Source organism: Cololabis saira, chromosome 18, assembly GCF_033807715.1.
Source record: "Cololabis saira isolate AMF1-May2022 chromosome 18, fColSai1.1, whole genome shotgun sequence".
Lineage (NCBI taxonomy): Eukaryota > Metazoa > Chordata > Actinopteri > Beloniformes > Belonidae > Cololabis > Cololabis saira.
This window is the reverse complement of record NC_084604.1, coordinates 31021013-31044421: the sequence shown is the minus strand read 5'-3', so window position 1 is coordinate 31044421 and position 23409 is coordinate 31021013.

Below are 23409 nucleotides of genomic sequence, written 5' to 3'. Positions count from 1 at the left end.
ACTTTCAAGACTTGCGCAAGCACCCTGAGGAAGAGAGAAAGTGATGGTGTCATTTAGGACACTCACTTTGCTGAGCATTCAGTGGTGTTTCAGGCATCCCTAACCTCAGAACACCTGGTGCCTCATGTACAAAGAGTGGATTTCAACGTGAAACCGTGCGTGGAATTTACACGTACGCAAAAAAAAAAATTCAGATGTACAAAACTGTGCGTACGCCCAAATCCACGCAGGTTGCTCTCAATCAGCCTTGATTTGAGCACACATGCGGGAGCACAAAACTCCGCCCTGTCTCCTCCCTCAAATACATATGTTTGAATATGATAATGAAGATAATTATCCATTAAAAACTGCTCATCTTAACAAGAAATTTGCTGAAAAGTTGAGGCCTGGAAAAAATAATTTATTTGGGGCATTTCTTCTGATTTCAGCTGCATTGCATTATGGGTAATGTTGTTATTTGCCTTGTGTTGCGTTCCGTGAAGAGTTGTGGTTTTATTATGATCGTAAGGATTTGTGAATATTTATGGGCAGCGTTAGTGCTTCATTACACTCTCCTTTTCTTGTTTGTATTTTAAGAACCGACACCAGAACTTAAATTGGTGGATGAAAAACGGCTCCTCGTTCCGCTTTATTGTCACGCGTATTATATACTGACGGATTAAGACCATTGTACATGTTTATTGAGTCCTATACATTGTGGATGTCAGCGATCACCTCTCTCATAAGAATAACAATGTGAACAATATACATTTATATTTAAAACATGAAGCATCACGATCTGATTCCTCTGCTGAAGAAATAAAGACAACTTGTGCCAATGGGATTATCGAGGTGCAAACGTGAGAAATAAAGAGCAAAGTCGCTGTAACTCAGAGTGTTGCATCCGCAGGAGGAGAAACTGGTCTAGGTCCCGATCCATCACCGGAGAAACACTTTCTGGACCTGCTGCAGCTGACTCGATATCAGACTCTGAAAGTTGCCTAAACAGTCAATAAAAACTCTATTCATCATTGCTGAATCACATCAGTTCGTACCAACCAACCTTTCCGTGACATCTTAGTTTTATTTCAAAAGACAACTTTACAGAACCGGTTCTTCGCTGCAAAATGTATTTTAATGTTTTTCTGTCCAAACACAGTTATGGGATGTTTCAGAATCTGGCTTTTATCTCGAGTAGTCGTCCCATACGGTCGTCATGGTGACAGAGATGTCAGACCTGTAGCAGCTCCGGCTGAAAGCATCATGTTGGTCTGAACCGGAGCAGCTGGTCCAGTTCAGGGCAGAGATCCAGAAGGATCCTCTTGGTACCTAAACCAAGTCCTGGACCAGCAGATCGGTGTGATCTGATGCATCAGCAGGTTCCTCTAACGGAGCCAAGGCTGCCACCGGGATTTGCGGGTTCCATCGTTGAGCTCAGGGCCGCCGCAAGGGGTGTGCGAACCGTGCGACCGCATGGGGCCTCGCGCTATGGGCCGTTTTTTTTTTTTTTTTTTTTTTTTCGTTTTTTCCCTTATAAGTATCAACAGTCACATTCCATTACAGACCTAAATGTGTACTAGTCTGTGCATATCAATAAATATATGTGCAATGATGCGCATGTCTGTTGTTCAATACAACTGCGTCAGACCAAGCTCATTGACACAAGCTGCTCTGATCTAGACGGTGGAGTGTGGCACAAACTGTCACACAATGTCGAGAGAACGAGACAGATTCAGGAAATTTCCGTCAGGGAATGAAAAAAGAAAAAAACTAAAGAAAATGGAATAGTTTAATGCCTCTCTGAAAGGCTCGTTTGATAAATTTGTTACAAAAATCACCGATCCGACTGGGTCTCAAGCAGCCGTGGGGCCCCGCGTCGAGGCAAGCCCAGATGATGATGAGGCAGGGGAAGGTATCCAGTATTTTGCTAATTGGAGAGTTAAAATTGCGCATATAGACACTCGATCCCACCCGAAAAACCCAAAAATTTCGCTCCTCCCAGCCATTTCGCACAGGGCCTCGCAAATCTCCCAGACAGCTCTGGTTGAGCTCCTTTAGTTGTTTGTTCAGATCATGTGGTTGATTGTGAGATTGTTGCAGCTCCACTCGTGTGTAACTTATCTGGTGATGTGGGGACTGTCGTGTCCTTCATGTGGTCGTGAACTTGTTGTTGATGCCACGTTTCCTCATATTCTGCACTTCACTGCATCACCAACGAGTGTCGCCAACGGACAAAACCTCAGAAAAGTGCGTACGCCAGCCTTGGTGTGTGCGTGAAAGACCGCAACTTTCTACATTCAAGTCATTCTTTGTATATCCGACCGTGAGCGTAGAAAGTGGCGTACACACGTTTTTTGTGCGCTGCACTCTTTGTACATGAGGCCTGTACCCTGTTGTTGTCTACCCTGTTGTTTTCCAGCTGAGCACCATTGCTGAATTTCTGGTTCATCTCAAAGATGTTGGTTGAGAATTTTTGTAGCTGCAATGACTTCCTTGAAATGTTAAGCTCAAAACTTCCTGTTGCTGTTTATCGTAAAAGGCTTCAAGCGTTCCAGTGCATGCAGTACGCCCATTTTAAATAAACACAAAAAAACATGACAGCAGCCTAACCAAGGGAGCCCCTGAGCCCCCTCTCCCTAGTCAACCTTTCTTGCCATTCCAGGCGAATGCTAACCCTGCGTTTACACTGAAAGCATCAAAAATCTCCCGACGCCAGCATCTCGCTGTTTGGAGCGTTCACACTGAAAGCGGCATGTACTGTCGACGCCTGCAGTGGGCGGGGCTTGAAGCTGCGCTGCAGAACTGGAGGGAACATTGGGAACAGCCTACTCATATAACGTACACATCTTCAGTTTCCTATTTCACCATATATCACACTTTGGGACGCCTTCTTTTTATTTTAAAGGTATTGTGACATAACTTTTAACATGCTTTTAACACTATTAAAAGTCTTGGCCAATATCCCTCAAATGTGTCTAAAAGGGTGTAACAAGAAAAACTTCACTCCAGTACTCCATGCCTGGCTTTTTTTATGACGGTGTTTTTTGCCTGTGAAAAACGCGTCCTTTTCCCCCTTTCCTGTCAATCATTGCCCCGCTCCTCCTCCCAACCCCCCCCCCCCCCCCATCCTCCACTCCTCCTCTCCCCCAAACTCCCCGCACACAGCAGACAGTGGATCAATGGTATGTGATTTTGTCTTGCACACCGTCCACGGGCTGAGCCTCGATCAGACTCAGGCACTCAGGACTCAGGCACCCGACCGCAAGCGGTCTTCCGTACGCCACATTTCCAGCTCCCACCGCTCGGACGGGGATTCTGCGCTGAGCTCTTCCCTCTTCGCTCGCCGCTACTGAGCTGAGTTTCTTTTCCTCCGCTTAGTAATATGCTTATGCAGCGGGTTGTCTCGTCTGATCTGAGGTCGTAGGCGAAAAAAAAAGGAGAGCGCGGGTGGAGAGGAGAGACGTCTCTCTCCCTCCAGCCCGCGGCTCAGCGCTGATGGGCAGGGAGCTGGGTGGAGGGGGCGGTGATTTAGCGGGCCGTGACGTCACGGCCCGCCACCAAACCAGATGCGCCGTTTTTGCATAATTATGCGGAAAATCCCAGAAAGCACACAATACACTGAATGTTAAAAGTTCGTTTTTTTTGGGTGTAATTGATGTCAAGACACCCAACAAAACACAAAAAATCAAGAAAAATGTGTTTTTCATGTCACAATACCTTTAACGTTATTTCCGCGTAGATAAGAGTGAGTTTGATGCTCGTCTGTGAGGGTTTACGGTGCCCTTCAGCATCCATCTAACTTGCATGCACCAACCACGGCAACTACTCACGCAGTGCTTCTCTAATACTGTTACATTTCTAGTATTGTTACTGTACAAAGTAAACACATTACTGTTGCATTGGTTAATTTAGCTTCTTAAATTCAACGTGAGGAAACCAACTAATTTCACCAAGACTTTTGTTCTATACAACCCCCCCTCCTGAGCAAGCACAAGGAGATTGTGGAAAGAATTTAAAAAATAAAGAAACAAACTCCCCTTTAACTGAAAGATACCTCTGGTAGAACCGGGCAAACGGAGGGCAACCATCTGCCATGACCACGATGACAGGAAAGAGGAGGGAACAAAATAAAGTAAAAATGTTGAGATGATTCTTAAATTTATTTTGAATCCAGTATGTATTGATATACACTCACTTTTGCATTCAAAACCAGCAAAATGTTTCAAAAACAGGAGGACAATATAGTGTTTACCACTTTGCAACACGAATTCTTCTCACAGCTGGTATTGTAGCACTGAGTAGACCAAAAGATGAATCATTTCAGTTGGTATTTGTCCCATCCTTCCTGCAAACTCATCCAAAGGTTATTGTTGTCACATTTGTTATTTGAAAATGCTAATTCTGGTGACGGATCAGGACTGCAGACAGGCGAGTCCGGTACCCATACCCTCTTATTTCTCTGCCATACCTTTGTAACACTTGCACAATGCTGTTTTGCATCGTCTTGTTGAAAAATGCATGGACATCCCTAGAAGGGAACACATGTTGCTCTAAAATACTTTTCCACAGTAATGCTGTCCGTCAAAAGTGTAAACAAGCTTTGCCAAGGAAACTGATACAATCTCTTTCATCAAAAAAGGCTTTTGGTCTTGTTGCTGATAAATGCCTGGGTGGTCTTTTTCTATTTTTGGTCTTTCAAAGCACATCTGGAATGCTGATTTGTCTCACTACAATACATGTTTCCACTGTGTGATGGTCTATTCCCAATGTCTGAGTGCAGAGGTGTTGCACACGGTTAGCATAAGGCTTTAAGTGGTACTTGTGATTATAGCCACTTATAATTCCCTTGCCTATCAGCTATTGATGATGAATAGTGCTGTCTGTAGGATTCAAAATCACAGGTTTCCAGTTTAGGCGTTCACCCTTGTCCTGTTCGCACAGGTTTATCTCCAGATCTGTTGAATCATTTCACAATATTATGGACTGAAGAAAATTGTCAAGGGCGAAACATACACATCCCTTCCTATACCACTTTTGGACCAAATCATTATCACAGACACCTATTAGAATATTTCTTTCACCTCCTTACCAGGACTAAAATGCCCCCATACCTACATGTTGTGCATTCTTGAAATGCAAAAGTGGTCGTGTTTTACAAATGAAATGAGGGTGAAGAGATAAAACATGATGTGTTAGGTTCACACTGTCTGCAAACAAATAAATATATGTAATATGTAAATTTTACTGTTTTACTTTTCATTTGCATGTCCCATTGATGTGAGTGCTGCAGTTCAAATCTGGTACATAAATGTTTGTAGCTGCAACCTAGTCAGATTTTCATCGGTAAATGATACGGAAAAGCATTAGGGCGAACACATTCAGTCGTCATCCACTTAATGGGATGCAATTATGGTCTAAAAGGAGCTGAAGTGTGCTTTTAAGATTAATTTTACTCATCGATAACGACTGCTTGCCCCAGGCTCGTCTTTATGTTTCAAACAGTCCACAGCAGACTTTGGCAGCGAAACTCTCGATCTATAAATTAGGAATTCAAAATGTCCTTTGTCATTTACAGTTTAAGTTGCTCAATAACAGCTGTATGCTGATGCCCTACATCTCCACGGATGTTGTTTTCCCTTGAGTAATTACAGTTTGTACAAAAGCGCTTTTATTTATGTGCTTGAAAACGGAATATGTTTTCATTATTTATGTTTACATTACTTGTGATTGATTTATTGCACCATCTGCTCATGGTTTATTGAGTAATTACTTACAACACAGTGTCGCTCAGTGCAGCACAAACTATTGTTGATCACGTAGTGTAGCGTAGTGAGTCTTAACAACACCAAAGTGACCAGTACTGTGTTTTCAGTCACACCTGTCAATTTAATAGCACTAAATAAAACAAAAGGTAGGACTTTTGCAAGCAATTTTCTTTCTGCTGGCTGGGGAAAAGTCGTTTTTTCCCCTAATGATCAGAGGTGCTGTCACGACACTTGAAGCCCTGTCAGAACATATACCATCTACAGCTGTTTAATTCCCTCAGCTTCGTCGAGTTATCTACCTCCAATGTAATGCAAGCTAATCCTTACGTGCTTGTCAAGTCCCGGCATTGTAATGCTGTATCCTCGCCTCAGAAAGCTGTGGCATTAAATCAGTCTCACCTTATTCAGTGAGTGGGAAGGCATTAAAACTTCTCTCACATTTTTTTTGTGCCTGTCTCTAATGGCAGTACCTGCAGCGTGAATAGAAATGTTATTTCCATAATTTGCAAAAAATCAGGTTTGAAAAGAGGTCCTTTAAAACACTCTGCCCTTCAAAAAATCCTGAAGGATAAGATGATTACATAATCTTGTGTGGGCTCTGGCAGCTCTTTGATAGTTTAAGCAAAAGCAGGCCCCTTTTATCAAGCACATGAGGGTTAATTTGCATTTTTTTTTTATGGCAGTTAAGGGTCACAAATGTCAATTTTGTCATATTTTTTTTTAGTTTAAAAGATTTGAAGTAGTTAAAAATAACATTTTATGCTGGATTTTTAATTGATGATCTTAAAATGTTGGTATTTTTACTATTTCCTGTTTATGGAATATATCTATAGCTTTTAATAGCAGACTCTTAATTCAGCTGAAGGCATTTTAGACTCCACTAAATGATATCAGGCATTTCTGCTGATGCTTTTTTGAATTTGTATTGAAAAGTAGGAAGGCCCTGATGTGGTGAAATCCAGCATATCTGGGCAAAACATGAAATATCACAGATCCAAGCGCCCCAACTACCACTGGCACCACTGCTGTCCTTACATTCTACATTGTCTTTATCTCTTCATTTGACTTATGGTACTTCTCCAGTCTCTGGTGTTAGTTCTTTTTTAAATTTCTGTCGCTTAGGATTGCTACTTCAAACACCACTGCTCTCTTCTGGAGTTTATCCACCACGATGTCCAGTTGGTTATCCATCATCAGGTTATCGGTCTGGATGTGGAAGTTCCTTTGCCCATTCATTCTCCACCACTCTTGGAGGTATCTCCCATCCCGACTTTGGGACTTCCCAACCATACTCAGTGAGTGCGTTTACATGGGAAGTTGAAATCTTCTTTAATTCAGAATTAAAATTAAATCTGATTTAAAATGAGTAAAAATTACCATGTAAACACCTAACTCCAAATGAAAATGGCCATTTCGAATTAAACTTAATTCCGTAAGTAAGTGGCTGGTTTATTACGATTTTAAATCCGAATAGAATAATCCCGTGATCATGTATACACTCATTCCGCTAATTAATTCCGGTCTTTCTGCGCTGCTCGTTCTCTTGCTCATCTGTCGCCATGACGCTTATATTCCGCGCTGGGCTTGTTTACGAAACAAAGTCAAGATGGCAGCACGCAGTAAACGGTGGTCAAGAGCAGAGACGATTTATTTAATAAATAGCTTGGAAGATGAGGAAATAATTCAAAAAACAGATGGAAGGAATTGGAAACATCAAAATTGTGAGCTTTTCAAAGTTGTAGCGGCTAAGCGGCTAAGTTTGTTTTTCTTCCGGAAGATGTAACCTCCGGTAGACGTAACTTCCGGCAGACGTCTTTACGTAATACGTAAAGACGTCTACCCCCCTATCCAATCAGAACCCTTCCCAACACCTAGACCTTAAGCGGAATTGGATAAAGCCGATCGAATGTGTTTTTTATGTAAACCTCAATTCGGAATTACTATTTCCATGTAAACTCGAAGGAAAATAGTTGAGTTCTGAATTATTTAATTTAGGAATAATTAATTCCGAATTAAAAAACATCATGTAACCATGGCCAGTGTAGATGTTCCTGTACACTACTCCTGCTACCTGGTTATGTTGTTTCATGTACGTTTTGCCTGCCAGCATCTTTCATCTCACTGTTATGTGCTGTATTATCCGTGGAGCGTCTTTGCGGTCTGCACCTGGGGCCTTGTCTGCCGTGGTAGACCCTTGCCTCCGTCGTTGTCGTGCTCAAGGCCTGTTCTTGTGCTGCTATGATTAATGCCTCCATGCTGTCCATCAGGCCAGCCTTTTCCAGCCACTGGTAGGATTTCTCAATGTCACCCCACTTCTCTAGTATGATATAAGCTTATACAAATAAGAAAATTTGTGTTTGGTAGGATGAGCAGCAGAGTTGAGTGAAAAAACTGTCAAATCTTCTCTTCTCAATCAACTTTGATTCTTGTTTGATGTTGGTGGATTGGATGATTGAAGTTTGAAGAAACAACACATATACCTTAAAGGGGAGCTATTATGAAAAACATGTTTTATCTTGCTTTAACATATATAAAGTGGTCTCCCCTCAGCCTGCCAACTCAGAGAAGGAGGAAAGCCCAGATTCTGCAGTGTCTGTACAGCCGGCCGGATGAGCCATCCAGTGTGATGTGACTTCTACGAGCCGTTCAGATTCTGCTCCCGTCGTTACGTAACGACGGGAGCGATTTACATAGGTTGGCCTCCAATGCGTGAAACAACTCCCACAACTAACTCCGCCGGCCGGAGCTTCCGCCATTTTTTCTGTAGCGTTGTATCGCGTCATTCAGGCAGCCAATCAGCACAGAGCCTCATTATCATAGCCTCCCGCCCACTCAGAATCCCGCATAGATAATGAGGTTAGAGAATGGGAAGATAAAGACATGGCTCGGAGGCTGAATTTCAAATTTATTTAGCAAAAACAATCAAAAGCTTGTTTTTAAGACATTCAAGGCCTGTTTAAAACAGGTATTAGATGCCATAATAGGTCCCCTTTAAGGAGGCATATACATCATCCCTCCTCCCCCCCTGGGAAGATCTGATCATGACCTTATACACCTCCTCCCCCTGTATCAGCCTCTGTTACGCAGACAACCAGCCGTCACCCACACCAGACGGATCTGGTCATTGACAGTCTCAACAGCTGTGTCACGGACTACATTACATAAACTTCTGTGTATACTCGACCATACCAACCAAGACAGTTATGGCGCTTTTCCACTAGTACCTACTCAGCGCGCCTCTACTCGCCACGCCCCCGTTTTGCGTTTTTACACTACGGGCCGAGGCGGGTGGAGGCGTGCCGAGTAGATACTTTTTCTGTATCTATTCTGCCGAGGTTCTAAGCGTGCTGAGTCAGCCTTGTATCTGACGTCATCACAATACACGTCACCGATTGGTCGGAGCGTGTAACAATGGAATTGTTTATGGTTCCACACGGACGGCATCGCTCATGCGCAGTTGAGATTCCTGCAATGAGGCTACGTTGTTCGGAGAATGTTTAATGAGACTGTTAATAAAGTACCTTGTGAGTAAAGGTAATGCTCAACCGTCCAGTTTGTAGAAGCACAGAAGATAGAACAAACTGAAACATGGTGGCAGCGGTCCGCCTGACGAGCAGCGGATTTACACAGTGAAAAACCCGAACTACAGGCGTAGTCCAGACGAGAGCGTGGAAGGAGACGCATATGGTCGCGATGAGACATGGAGGGATTAAAACCGCCAGCACAATGGGACATGGACGCAAGTAACCTGTCAAAGTCATGGAGAACATGGAAGGAAAAGTTTATTCTGTACATGGCCCTAGCACTACCAGAAGCAGACGAGACTGCCAAAGTGATGCTGTTTCACTACCTCATCAGGGAGCATGGAAGAGAGCTCTGCAACACGTTAATGAGCGATGTGAGTACAGCAGACAGAACTGTGGGCTGTATGTTAGCCAAGTTTGATGAACATTGTACTCCAAAACTCAACGAGACTGTAGAAATATACAGTTTTTTTGTAAGAAACCAAGGCCCAGATGAGACGATCGATAAATATGTCACAGATTTGAGGAGATTAGCCAGCACCTGCAGCTTCGGTGTGCTACAAAATTCCCTCATTAGGGATAGGATTGTGTGTGGCACACACAGCACAAGTTTGAGAGAAAGACTGCTGCGTGAGGAAAATCTGACAATAGATAAATGCTTACAAGTGTGCAGAGCTATGGAAATCTCCCGTGAGCATAGCTAGACTATTGAGGGACAAGCAGTAGAGGAAGTACATGCTTTCCAGCGGAGAATAAAGACAGAAGTCAAAAGATCAGAAATATTGTGCAAGTTTTGTGGAAGGATGAAAGACAAAAAACAAAATGCCCGGCTTTCGGGAAAAGTTGCAAAAAATGTGGAAAGGAAAACCACTTTGCAGTTACCTGCAGGAGCAAGGTGAATTACAAAGAACAGAGGAAAAAAGTGCACGCTGTTGCAGAACAAGACTCAGACTCATGTGAGGATATAATGACTGTCACAGCAGTTACACAGGAAATGGAGACTCTGAACCAAATAAAAGACATGAGAGTGACACAGAATGACACGCAGCAATTGTTTCGCAGGAATGATTAACAAAAACCTGGTGAACTTTCAAATTGACTGTGGAGCGACATGTAATGTAATACCAGTGGACATGCTTAACCCAGACACATAGATGGAACAAACGGATAAAGTACTGGTGATGTACACAAGAGCAGGCTAGGCCCTGTCAGCAAATGCAAGGTAAAAGTCAGAAATCCCAGAAACCAGAAGTTATACAGACTATAGTTTCAAGTTGTGGGAGAGGACTGTAAAGCACCACTGCTTGGCAGGAAAGCTAGCGAAGCCATGCATCTCATTAAAGTACAGTATGAGAACATATTTGCCACTGACAGTATTGTGTCCAGAACTAACAACAATGAGACTACATGGACTTTGGATGAGATAAAGACTGAATTCAGCGATGTCGTCACAGGTGATGGATGCTTGGAAGGGGAATACAAAATAGAGATTGACTCCACTGTCGAACCTGTTAAACTCCCAAAGCGAAGAGTCCCTGTGGCTATGATGAAACCTCTACGAGAGGAGATACAGAGTCTGGTGGACAGAGAGATTATTGCACCAGTTGACTGCAGTACAGATTGGATAAGTGGCATGGTGTCTGTGCAGAAACCAAATGGCTCAGGATGCCGATGGGTATCAGTCTAGCACCTGAGGTTTTTCAACGCAAGCTGATGCAAGCACTGGAAGGTTTGCCTGGCATCTACATAATAGCGGATGATGTTGTCATCACTGGAGAAGGTGAGACGATGCAGAACGCGAGTCTAGACCACAACAACAAACTCCGCCAGTTCCTGCAGAGATGCAGGGAGAGGAACATCAAGTTGAATGCTGAGAAAATCAAGCTCAGAAAGCAGGAGGTGCCTTACATTGGACACCTTCTCACAGCAGAGGGTTTAAAAGTCGACCCTGAGAAGGTTCGAGCTATCGTAGACATGGATGTTAAAGGCGTTCAGAGACTGGTAGGGATGGTGAACCATTTGGCTAAATTCCCATGTGTTCTTGCTTCCTGGTTTAGCAGTGGATGTCTGTGGATTACTTTTTTTACCCTTTCCCAGCATGTGTGTGTTGAGTGTACTGCTGCTGCACAAAGCAAATTTCCCCATTGAGGGAGAAATAAAGGACAATCTTATCTTATTAGCTATTTAATAATGCATTTATTTAACAAACAGAGGTCTCAGTAACGTGTGGAAAAACCGTACACAGCCACAACAGCCTGGCACCTTCTCCTCATGCTGGTCACCAGCCTGGTCACACACTGCTGTTCGATGGCAATCCCATTCTTCAACCAGCTTTTGTCGCAAGTCAGCCAACATGGATGTGTCGGTCACTCTGGCACGAACACTACGCCCAAGCTGATCCCACAAGTGTTCAGTGGGGTTGAGGTCAAGACTGCTGGCAGGCCATCCTAGTCTCTCCACTCTCAAATCCTGGAGTCTCTGATAAATCCTGCTCTCTGGGGGTGAGCGTTGTCATCTTGGAGGATAGAGTTCGGTCCAAGACTGTGGAGATGAGGAAAAAAGGGTGAGGAAAAATTATTCTTGGCAGCAACTGGGGGTACCAGAAACTAAAAAGCAAGAGTCAATAGCAACAGCAAAATAAGCTGTTTGGCATTGGCAGAGAAGATTTGGAGAATTTTTCACGAGTACAACCCACATCCTCAGCTCTGCTGCTCATCCCACAAATGCATGTTCCTTACAAATGTGTTACCATTTAAAAGGGAAAGAAACAGGCTCTCCAGCAGTGTAAGATTTATTGCCAAGAAGCATTGTTACAACAAAGAAATAATTTATAAACACAAATCCCCTTATTTTTGTGCTAAGTTTATATTTATTACACACACACGTATGTATGTATGTATGTATGTATGTATGTATGCATGTATGCATGTATGTATGTATGTATATGCAGTGGAGCAAGTGTAATGCTTTGAAATATTCACACTTAGGACGATTGAATACATTGGTATGACGGTTTGAGACATTTCCGATATAGAAAAATTGGCATGCTGGGAAAATGTCCCTTATTTGAAAAGAAATAAATGTTCATTCAAACAAAGTATTTTATCTTTTACTCTAAATATTGACAGAGCTATATTTGACTGGTCTTTTGGGACTTTTAGCAGTGCCTCAAGGTCTCTATCAAAATACAAACATCTTTAAATAAGATCTTTTAAAAAAAGCTTTGGAACAATGATGACAACAGTGAGTCATTTTTGTTTATTTTTAGCAGCATACTGAACAATAAGTCACTAATTAAACTAACATTGTCGTGAGCCTGAGACATCCTCTGTATTATAATAGAATATCAAACACAAACAGCTCTTATTGAAACTAAAGTCATTAAATATGGTCTTATCTTTTTAAACTTTGAACAATGATGGAGCTATATATATATATATATATATATATATATATATATATATATATATATATATATATATACACATACATATATATACATACATACACACACACACACACACAAACACACACATACTTACATATACACACACACGCGCGCACACACACACGACTGCAGGAGTTAACTAATACAAAAAAGAAACAACCCTCCTTTTTTGTAGAGCCCCATGTTCCATTGCTGTATTTTCATTCAATTTTCAGGTTTGCTTTAGAAAGAAAGCTGTAAAAAGAACGTCTACATTTTCTGTGGCCAGCAGAGATCTGTTTGATGTGACAGTGTCTCCTGCAGTGGAAAACAACCTCTCACTTGGGACAGAGGTCCCGGGAACGGTCAAATAACGTTGTGCCAACATTGCAATATGGGGGTGCATAAGTGCTCAGGATGTTTTCCCATTTCAGTGGATCAACATCCAGGGGGATGCAGTCTACTGCCCTGAAAGAGTTCACCTGCTTTGTTATGTCCACAGACTTGTCGCTTTGATCTTACAATTCCCCAAATTACTGTCATAGCTGACTTCTTTTCTGTTGAGGTCTGCAAAACCACGGCTTTAGTCTCTGTGGAGGCAGTTGCCTGCTGCTTTGACATAGACAGCAGTCGTATATTTGTTTTCATATTATGTTACAATAAAGGCAGTTTTTCATGAAAATGATGACAAAAACCCAGTTTATGATTTTCATTGGATGAACCTCAGTTGCTCCAAACAAAGCTTCATTCAAAAGTTTTATTTTTTAACTCTGAATTCATTAATAAAAATTAATGATCAAAAGTGTAAACTATCCAAAAATATACAATGTATGTATTTTAAGCAGCAAAATATAAATACCTGTTATTCAGAGCTCATGATCTCTGGTGACGGCATCATGGGCCGTCAGGTGAGTGGCAGTGTAGCAAGTGTAGCAGTGACTTGAAGCATGCTCTTGTGTGGGTAACCCTGAAGGCTCTGGTCTGTTTTAAATCTCTTATTGTTGGGCTGTTGGGCGCTTGCATACTGGCGTTCTGTAACATTTCTGTAAAAGTGGGCCATCAATCTTACTCCATTGGCCGTTACATACTGGCCCGAGCAAGAAGGAATAATCCCGCAAACGTGTGTCCTTACATACCAGCATCCTGGAGCAAAGTGTGGCTCCCCTGTGTTTATGACTAAGGCCGGCATATGTAACAATATTAATGTCACAATCATTTTTTTCTTGTTAATGTCATACTGAATAATTGCGACAGATTCCTTGGCCTGACGGCAGGTGACATTGTCATTTCCTTCACATAAAAGGATGCTGTTCCAAATGTGTTCGTTCAACTGTTTCTTTAGTCATCCTAATAATGTAGCGACTGATTTCACCTGCTCCTAAAAAACAAAAAAGTTTTCTCATTTTTGCATCTCCCTAATTCAGCATTGTTAAATTATTTAGAGCGGGTGAATAAGAATAATGACGCTGGGTGCAGACTCTTCCTCCACGTCTCTGTAAAGGTGACACGTACAATGTGATCAGAACGTTGTTAAATTCCCACACCTCTCACTCAGTTATGGAATGAGGAAATGGCCCTGACATTCACAGCTGGTCTCTCCATTTTTACGCCTTTTAGTCTACCCCGGGAGGTGGAAAAAAAGAGGTGATCAGATTTTGTGCCTTTCTAGAAACCTGTTAAATACAGGCACCGAGACCGGCAAAAGGGGGAAATGTTCTGCAAACAGGCCAGTATGTGAGCACAAATTGCATTTTAGAAAACACTACTGCATGGTTCTGTTTTCTTGTTGCGCACTTGAAGAGTGCGCAACAAGAAAGAGTTTTATATTTTTAGAATCCTGATATTGTTCATTTTGTGGTTCTTTTCTTTTTCAGAAGCAAATCAGAAAAGTGAAATAACCTCCTGCAACAGAACTGTCACAGCAGCATTGCTGCTGTTGATGGCCACATGGGCCCCTGTGGGGTCAGATATGTAGATCTGCTGTGTTGACAAACGAGCCTCTCACAACATCGAGCTGATGGACGAAGACAGGCTGCCACGTCTTGTAATACCACTTTTTTCCCCACCAGAGTGGCACTTCATAGTGGGTTCCACTGGGGGCTGATGCATGAACATTGTTGAAATATGCTGCCACCATGTGGTCAGAAGGGATATTGCTACATAGAGTGGCTTTAAGAGAATAGGCACATTGTTCTTGAGTGGGTGGTCTTCCCAACAAAGTATTGTTACTACTTTTTCATTTTTGTGTTTTTCTATGTAAACAGATAAACCATAAGAGCATAACATTATAGATTTCCCCCCATCCAACCCATTGCCTTTTTCTTATTTGGTTTTGAAACAATGAACAAAAAATGAACAATTCACAGATTGATATTTTTCTGAAACAGTTTTGATTGTTTTATTTGATTTTCTGAAAATCCATTGTTCTTTTGGTTTTGTTGCATGTTTTTTCTTCTTTTTTTTGTCACTTCAGGGCAACTGCAGAAATGGATCATGCAGATCAACAACAGAGTTGTTTCTGTCCACAAATCGAGAGTGTGATTACGGAGCGATGATCATGCCAGACGCAGTCCCAATCTGGTCAGGTGTACTTAAGGCCGAGTGGTAACGAGGAGGCAGACTGTCATTTTTGGTCGGGCTAATGGGCTATTTCCTACCTCTGAGGAGCAAATCTCTGCCATCTGCTACAGGGACTCTCTCTTCGCGCCTCACCACTCTCTCTGGAGCAGAAAATGGGCAAAAGGCAACCTGAGAGATACATTCAGCAGCTGAGTACAGGACTGCATGCACATGGAGTCTTTTCTATTCTTCCTCACATCATTCTTCATCTCCTCTTCCTTCCTTCCTTCCTTCCCTCGCTTGCCCAGACTTTTCTTAGTTTGTCCTTAAAAAACAAAACAGACATACACTCAGAGTCTCATGTCGCATATAAAGCGTGACCTTTCCTGACTAGCATGCGTATACAAATATAACCAGAACATTGAGAGAAACTTACAGTGAAATTTCTTTGGACAGGGTTAATATCACCGAGTCACCTTCACTAATGCAATCATCAAAGATGGCAAGCATAATTTCCCAACAAGCTCCTTGACTCTGGCTGGAGGTGAGTTTCTTCAAGTGGTTGCAGGCATGCAACGCTGTCACCGGACTAATGTAAGCCGAGGCAGATCAGGCGCCTGTAACCTGGCCTTCTCTGTTGAGTCATCTGCAGCGAGCTCAGATAAGAAATCCTCAGAGAAATGCTATCAGATCTTTGGGTTGGAAACCGACAGCTCCATCACCTTTAGTCAGATCAGAGCAGAGCTGACATTTAGAAGACTTTGAAATTATTTTCTGTTTTGCACCTAGGTTTAAAGGGTTCAAATCACCAGCTTAAATCTGACCTGTTAACTGTCTTTCTTGTTTTTCCCCACGTGTGAAGTTAACTTCGGTGAAGCAGTTACGTCTCCTTGCATTTGCGGGGTTGCATCAGGAAGGGCATCCGCCGTAAAGCATGTGCCAAATCGATGTGTGGACTGCCCTGGTCCACTGTGACGGCTCCTCCACTTAGAAGGAATGAGCTGAAATAGTAGCGAGAGAGTTTCAGTGTGAAAGCAGTATGAAGAAGAAGAAAATGTGCCACTGTGTAAAATGCAAATAAAAGCAGAATGCAAGGATTTGCAAATCTCAGAAACCCATTTTATATCCAAAATAGAACATAGCCAAAAAATCAAACGTTTAATGTGAGGAAATGGAAAATTCTAGGAAACAAAATAAGGTCATTCTGAGCTTTTGCAATGGATGCAGTGTGCAGGTTGACAGTCTTGATGAAGGATGCAAGGCCTGTCCTGAAAGAGACATCCAGACAGGAGGTTTAACACCTGTACATACTGTACCATTCAGTATTGACGTTTCTTTGCCGCATGTGCAAAATCACTCATTCATAGACACTAATGCACCCCCATTCCACCAGAGGGGCAGGATTTTGAACTGAGAGCTGATAAAAAACTGCATGGTCCCTCTCCTCTTTAGTCCAGAGGTCAGTGTCTCTTTTTCCTACAAAGACATTTCAAATTATGAACTTTGCTTCAGTCAATTTCAAATGAGCTCTTGCCCACATAACATGGCAGCATTTTTGGATCATGTTCACATGTGGCTTCTTCTTTGCATGTTAGAGCTCTGACCTGCATTTGTGGACGGCAGAGGAAGTGTACTGGGAGTGTTTTCAGCCCATGCGTTGATTTCCAGATTTCCATTTGCAGTGCCGATCTGATTAGCACCAATACTGAATTTTAGCCTCGTCTCATAGGTACAGAAGTGTCTCTATAGTCAGGGAATATGTTGACGATAAAGTACAGTAAAGAATGAGATATTCAAGGTCTATAAATAGTTTTGCAAGTGTATTCACTTCTGGGAGGCTCTGCCTTCGTAAGATGCTCCATCAATACCTAGTCATGTCTCTGACCTGGAGCCAAGTAAACTCATTTGTTTTTCCAGGAATTTATTTGTGATACCACCTACCCTTCTAGCCTTTTCTTATTATGTCTTAGCTTTTTGAGATGTGTTGTCATTAAATTCAAAATGAGCCAATATTTTCCATGAAATGGTAAAAATGTTTCATCTGCAATGTGTGGCATGTTTTGTAGGATCTGTTATGAATAAAATAGGGACTCATAAAATTTGGAAATGCATTGCATTCAGTTCTTATTGCATTTACACCACTTTTTCAGAAATATAGCTGAATTGTAACTGAAGCAATCATGTGCCGCGTCAGTGAAAGGTCTGAGCTGTGGATACAGACAGGCTTTCGTGACACAGCATTCAGCATAATATTGATAACAATAAAATCAACTGTACACTGGGTAGGTGAAACCAGTCTTATAATTGCTTATGAGACAACCCATTCTCACATCAAAATGTGAAATATCAACGTTGGTCCACAGTACAAAACGTTTTAGTTTCACAATAAGTCCTCTCAAATGTGACATGTTCACGTTTTTTTTCCCATATCATTTTCTATTGGCCTGCTGAAAAGTCACGTGACTGCCCGCAGCTGCTTTGTAAAAAATAAAAACATGGCACCATCCTTGTCTTTCTCAGTGGAAAATGCATTATTTTAAGGTAGTTTCGACATATAAAAGTGTTTTGATCATATTTCTAGTGAGAAATATACATTGAAAGTTCATAATATTCGTTCAGTTTCTGTATATGATCTTTGGTTTGTTAGTTATTACGATGAATCTTTCAGGTCTCAGGATAAAATTAGTAGTTTTAAGTTTTCTGTCGTTGCTATGCTGGTTGCTAAGTGTGCCGCTATGGACGAAACCACGTGGCTTGTATGCTATTTGAATTATTCTTTACATTATGTAATTATATGAGCTGTTAAGATATTTGTGTTATTTTGTGTAACTGTTGATCATATTATTACAATATAGAACAAAATAAAACGGATTTTAGTGCCCAGGGGCCTCATTTATAAAGCTTGCGTGCGTACAAAACAGGGCTTGAAAGATGCGCACGCCACCTTTTACGCAAAGGTTGGGATTTAAAAAAAAAAAAAAAACGGAAAATGTGCGTATCTTTACGCAAACTTTGATCCTAGCGTACAAACATTTTGAAGATATGGGGAACTGGCGACACAGGCGGTGAGGTGGTGAAATGAAGCCAGATTCATGTCATACTTTTAATGTCATGACATATCAGACTTATAGATCCATGTACACTCAAGCCGGCAACGTTATAGATCTAGGTACTACGATATATCATACTTCCATCTTCAAATGGTATGGAGTGGTGAAAAGCACCAGAATGATTATTTATCGTGACAAGGTGTGTAAAAATCAGTCTAATTGCGGAGTAAGAATATAAATTGCGTGGTGACAGCCGTGCGTAATGCTGCACAATGGATGCGCTGGCACTGCTTGAAGATCACGTAAATGGCAGGATCAGGATGGAGAGAGCATTTAGGGACCATGAAGATTTCCTGGCCCATGATGATGACTAGCTAATAAGCCGATTTGGATTCCCTAGAGCGGTGCTCTTGGATCTATGTGCTGAACTGGGTCCAGTGTTAGACAGACCGACCCGCCGGAATCGCGCCATCCCTGTGCATACAGGTGCTGACCACTCTTGGTTTTCTGTTCATCCTACAGGTAGGACGATTCGCGGAGGTAGGACAACTCGGCAGAACACCGGCATCGGAAAGTGACTCGGCTGCTCAGCATGACCAGAGCCGCGGGCTCGTGCCCGTCGCAGCGCTGATCATTTCTCCCGGTCTCAGCTGATCAGTTCTCCCGGTCTCAGCTGATCAGTTCTCCCGGTCTCAGCTGATCAGTTCTCCCAGTCTCAGCGCGATCAGGCTCGGATGAAGCCCGACGCACTGAGTCCTGACAACTGATTAATATAACTTAAATAAAGTACCATCAAACTAAGTTTTGCTCCTGCTCTATTTTTAAATACGCACACTTGTATGCTTGTGTGTTGTGCGGCGCTCCGTGTGTGTTTTAAATACAGAAATGACACACAAAACTGAGGGTGCGCCTTTCCACACGGCGCGCCGTATGGTCATCAAAATACGGTAGTATTTTAAACTGACCAAAATATATTTCTAAATTATTTAGCAGGATAAAAACTTAAAAACTTATAATATCATTATTCAACATTTAATCATACTACTACTCCGACAGGTTGTTAGAGGAAAAATGTAAAAAAATCTTTGCTCTCATATTAAAGCAGCACTATGTAACTTTTCCACCTTAATATAATATTTCCAGAGTCATTGTGATGGTACATCAACTTCCAACAGGTTTAATGACAACTCTGTCATGGTCTGAGGGGTCTGTATCGCCTTCACTGGCACTATGTAACTTTGAGGTGGATGGTAGGAACCCTTCCACACTAAAAAACTACACATTTTTACGGCTTTGACTGCTTTACGGCATACGTCACTTCCCCCTCCTTCCCGATTCGTAGTCAAGACGAAAGCCGGACGGGACCAGGAGCGCAGAGCTCAGGAGAACTGGTGGTGAGCTAAACGCGGAGCTGTTATCATGGCCGAAGCAGCAAAAAAAACGAAGAAAATAAAAGTTTTAACGGAGAAAGCGAAAAAAAGGGATCCCAGGGAGTCGTTTACACGTGTCATAAATGCATGCGAGCGTCCGACTATCCCATCGAGCTGCGTGACATCGGACGATCTCTATCCACACTGAAACCGTTAAACTCGTTAAACTTAGGACAGTCGAATAGAAATAAAGCAATGGAATTGATTTTGTTGCTGACGCTCGCTCGCATGGGACACGCTTTAATAGTGTCCCATGCTGCTCTTCTGCGAGAGCGAGGCTTTGTGCCCTCCCCTGCTACGTGTCATTCAGGCAGCCAATGAGCGCAGTGCCTCATTATCATAGCCTCCCCTCCCTTCAGAATCCCTCATAGAGAAGGTTAAAAGCGGTAAAAATAAAGACATGGCCCAGAGGCTGAATTTCTGAGTTATGTAGAAAAAACAATCAAAAGCCTGTTTTTAAGACATTCAAGGCCTGTTTTAAAATATACATTAAATGCCATAATAGGTAACCTTTAAAGAAGTAGTATTGTGATTTGTGAAGTCAAGCAGCACTGGGAGTACATGAAGAATATGGCAAGAGTGACTGAAGAGCTTTCCTCCCGGCTTTCCCAAGGCATCACTGGACAAAGTAAGTACGATAAATTATTTGCAAATTACTTGTCTGGTAACATGTGGATAATACATCTTTATATCATATTTTCAGGCAGTACAGAGGCATTGACGGGGAGAGGATGTGAGGGGCTACTCTGTGTACTGAAGAAAAGATTGCACCAGGTTCAAGCTCAGCCGGCCACAGCACGCAACACATAAAGTATTTTGGGACAAAAAATGGTGACTTTGGATGACTTCTCTGAAGGGGAAAACTAGTAGCTCTTCCACTGATGAAGAACTTGATGATTAGGAGATGGTGTGAGTGACCTAAGGGTGTAAGGGTCTGTTTTTAGCACTCCATCTACTTGGACTCAATGATGAACCGATGTTGCATTTTTTTCACTATTCTCCATAGTCTATATTCTTGTGTGTGTGTGTGTGTGTGTGTGTGTGTGTGTGTGTGTGTGTGTGTGTGTGTGTGTGTGTGTGTGTGTGTGTGTGTGTGTGTGTGTGTGTGTCTGTTCGTGTACTTGCATTGGACTGTGTTTGTTTTTTTTTACAGTATAGTGTGTGTACATATATTACGTGTTTTTGTTACACTTGCTAATAGAGATGATTCTGATTTTATGTTTATGCCTTTAGATTCTCATTTTACTTTGCATTAATCTATTCTTTTTTCACGAGCCAAAGAATTAAGATGATGATTGCCAAAGACTGTTGGTGTGCATATGACAAATAAATTACTTGAACTACTCTTGAATTTTCCTGCACTGCTACACCATGTTAAATTCCTATATTGTAATTAATTTGGAAATGAGATGCTGATTGCATGGATGCAGTTGGAGCCCTGTTGCTGTCACAGAAAATACACATTTGTGTATAATATATAAAGTCAATTTCTAAATAAATTGATGCATAGCTGTTTACTATTTCAACATTTCTTCCCTTAGATGGGTCTACTCGCACAAGTTCACCGAATAAAGTTAACAGTACTTTCTCTTACATGTATAATTTTATTCTTCTGTATTGCCCTTCTTGGCTGGGAATGTGAAGACATATTTTTTGTAACATAAAATAAAACTATCAATTCCCTGAGGGAAATTTAGGTATCATAGCAATCACAGCAATCTGAATGAATAACACAGAAGTAGACAGGTAGAGAGTAGGAGTACAGAAGCCAAGACAATAAGAATAAAATAAAATGGTGAACAGTGCTTGCACCAGATATATGACTGGATCTTTGTATGAATGAATATGTTTGCTTTCATTGGCTGATACTGTAAAACACATTCTGATTGAATGAACTATGGCATACCTACATAAATAAGAATAGTTGGTCTTTTCAACCCTAACCCAAAGCATTTCAAAGCCTAAAGTAATGCCCTAGTTTGCCAGCAGTATTGTAATCTCAGAAGCTGACATATAGTGTAAAATATGTCATATAGGTAAAATATGGTTGAATTAATTTTCACCTATGAAACAATTAGATATTTAAACTCTGATCAGAGAAATGTATTTACCATCCTCCTAAACCTACCAGTGTAACCTCAATCCAGTATTTAAAAACTTCTAACTCTAAGTAAAATGCAAACATATTTTTAAAACTACATATCCCTACAGCCACACCCTCCAGCTAGCTACAAATCAGCACCAGAGTTGTAGTTCTTCTCGGTTTGTTTTTTTTTAGGCTTGGCGCTACATAGGGGGGCGTTGCCGAAGATTCAGCGCACTTTGCAGATCCAGGATTGAACATCAGCGAAGGTAAGGAATGAACGCACATGTCGATGCAATTAAGAAGCTAGCCTATATGAATATGTAACTTTGTTGAAGCTTTTTTGAGGAAGTTGAAGAGGTTTTTAGCCATCAGACTTTTAGCTCTGTCTTGCTAGTTTATGTTTTTAATGGTGAAACACTTCATCTTACCTTTTTTAGCCATATAATGACATAGAATGATGTCATTTACTATAGTTGTTTAAGTTATTAAACTTCTTAAAAAAACATACTTAGTTTCTGTCCATTCAACAATGGTCATTGTGTGTATAGGCTATAATTCAAATAAAATAAAAATGTATATTTTTAAATGTATATATTTCAACAATGAACTAATACAGCAGAGTGATTGATATAGTCATTGGTTTCTCACATTCCTCCTGGCTGTGACTGGAATCCTGAAATCCTCCCACTAGTATTGTGCAAGGAATTAAACCGTTAACCTAGGAGTAGGCTAAATGACAAAAAACTCATAATTTGATTTATTTACATAATTTATATTAAAGTGATTCAGTGCTTTGTCAATTTGGTTGTTTGTAGTAACAGCAAAAATAAAAATATTTTAATGAATGGGTCCTTTTTTGCCTTGAGTCCGCTAACAATCTGCTAAATTCATTACGTCATCATTACGTTGACGTTGGATAATGCGACTGTAGGTGTAGTTATGGGTGTAGTATATATATATATATAATATTATTTATATTATATATTTATATTGCGTGGGTTTCCTCCGGGTACTCCGGATTCCTCCCACAGTCCAAAAAACATGCATATTAGGTTAATTGATGATTCTAAATTGCCCGTAGGTGTGAGTGTGTATGGTTGTTATGTGGCCCTGCGATGGACTGGCGACCATGGAGGGTGTAACCCCTGCCTCTCGCCTGAAATTAGCTGGGATAGGCTCCAGCAGACCACCGTGACCCTGCAAAGGATAAAGCGGGTATAGATAATGGATGGATGGGTATATTTATAGAAAACAAAAGTGTAGTATACCGTATTTATATCACAGGCCTTTACTTTATAGGCTGCATTTACGCTGCGAGCACCATAAAATGAATGAGTTTTTTGATTGTCTTGTCAAGCAAAAAGGTATAATAATTTGATTTCTTGATTTCGTCCTTAGCGGCTCACTCAGCAACCAGCATAGCAACGACAGAAAACATAAAGCTGTAACAATTTTATCCCGAGACCTGAAAGATTCATCGTAATAACTAACAAATCAAAGATCATGTACAGCAACTGAATGAATATTATGAAATTTCAATGTATATTTCTCGCTAGAAATATGATCAAAATGCTGTTATACGTCAAAAC